Raw genomic sequence first — 1,964 nt, forward strand, 5'->3', positions numbered from 1 at the left:
AGGGGGGAGAGGGGGAGAGAGAGAGAGAGAACAAAATACAATAAAATGTTTTTTAAAATCCTTACCTTTTTCAGATTAGTACAATAATCCGTCAAGGCTCTATGTGTTCAGCACATTCCAGAAGTCAAGTCCAAGTGAAGAACAAACAGCTCTTGGCTACGACATCATTGCATGAACCAACGTATAATCCTCAGAAATTGTCCTCAAGAAGATTCCGTCACTCATTTCTGTGAAGTAAGAAATGACTGAACACCATACGCCTACAGTAGCCAATTTCTGAGACTATTTCTTCAGTTCTGTTTCAGTAAACAGCTCAGATGAGCAATTCGCCTCCGGTTTTGTCGTCTGCGAGTGTGTGTGTGTGTGTGTGTGTGTGTGAGCGGGGGTGAGAGAAATGTCGTCTGGTTTCCTCAAGGCTCAAAGTCAAAGCGCGTTCTTTCCTTGCGCGTAGTACGTCCAGCCCTTTCAGAGAGGTGTCTCTCTCTCTCTCTCTCTCTCTCTCTCTCTCTCTCTCTCTCTCTCTCTCTCTCTCTCTTTCTCTCTGTTTCTCTCTCTCTCTCTCAAAGTTCCAATACAGAGCGACAGTGACCACCAAAGGCGCCGCTCTCCGATGACCATACCAGCACACAACTCCGACGATGATGCTATTTTGACTGGCTCTTGGGCTGTTGCAAGAAGCAGACGTCAAATATTCCAAATCGCACCCGCGCGAAAAGACGGACAGAACGCGCCTCAACGCTACAATACAATACCCTCTACCTTCCACGCGAAGATCTCTCGCTAGCGGTGTTGAGAGGGCTGTCCTTAGTTCGCCGTCAACCCCACCCTCGCCGTGCGGGGATGTCAATCATGACGCGAAATCCCCCTACGAGAGGGCGGGGCTTAGGACGCCGGAGCGTGGGGTTTGCGCGCGAGCGTGTGGCGCCCAGAGAAATTGTGTCGTCAGGAGGGAGACCGCGCGCTTCTGTTGGGGGGAGGGGAGGCGAAGGCCGGAAGCGGAAATAGGCACGTCGTCGAGAGAAGTGTGGGGCCATTATGATTCCAGACTGCATAAGGGCGAAATGACCCGCCGGACTGGCATACAGGACAACCAAGTGATGTAAGCGTCGACATAGTAAGGAAAAGGTCTTCTTAAAGCTCCCCCCCCCCTCCCTCCCCCAAGCCAATTCTTAGTGCTGGGAAAAAGTAAGTCGGACAAACATAGACAACAGATGGAAAGCAAAGAAGTAGGACCTACCAATGGCATCCCCTCCCCATCAACCAACCGCTTAAAATAAGTTATAGCGTAAGAAATTGTCTTTCGCGTTTGACTTCACAGCTACCCCCAAGTTGACCCCCGAAGAGAGAGGAGACCTCAGATGTGTGTAGTAGATCAAGGACGTTCAGAATGGAAGGCTGAAGTAGACCTTAATCCCGACAGAAACAAAAACTGGGATGAATAAATATGAGACCTGGAGTCTACCAGCGGCGTCCTCAATAAACTCGAAGTAGGTCAAGGTCATCAGCTGACAAATAGAAATTACTTTTACCATTTATGAAACATAAACTGTGTGTGAAAGGGCGTTTATTATACCAATGCCTTTGGATCTGCAGTGCTTTGTCACGTACTTTAAAAGAGATATACACTTTTTATTACGCTAACTTAGAATTACTAAGCTTTTTTCTCTGACATTTTTGGCCGTTTTGAGTTACTATAATAAGACCATGAGGTCAGAAACCAAATGTTCAATCTACTCTACCAGAAATGTAAGAATATTCGGAGTCGCTATCAAGATATTCAAAGAATTGCATTCGAAAAGCTTTACAATGTGAAACTCAACGTTTTATTACCTCGAATTTCTCATGACTAGGTACTGAGCAGATAGAACTTTGTAATTCTGAAGTACCGATTGATGCAGCTATTTCGGTTTTATATTAAATTATAGTATTAGAAAGAGAAAGAGAGAGAGTGAGAGAGAGAGAGA

General features: G+C 46.1%; 1 protein-coding gene across 1 annotated transcript in view; it reads right to left on the reverse strand.

Moving 5' to 3' along the window:
• The window catches only part of LOC106013329 (protocadherin-19), a gene marked incomplete at its 3' end in the record, with an annotated part of 39,877 nt that extends 39,177 nt beyond the window's left edge, over positions 1-700 (reverse strand). The window contains 1 exon segment of the mRNA XM_013088737.2: positions 66-700.
• Positions 701-1,964: the final 1,264 nt, after the last annotated feature.

The sequence above is a fragment of the Aplysia californica genome, unplaced genomic scaffold (genome assembly GCF_000002075.1).
Source record: "Aplysia californica isolate F4 #8 unplaced genomic scaffold, AplCal3.0 scaffold00801, whole genome shotgun sequence".
Classification (NCBI taxonomy): domain Eukaryota; kingdom Metazoa; phylum Mollusca; class Gastropoda; order Aplysiida; family Aplysiidae; genus Aplysia; species Aplysia californica.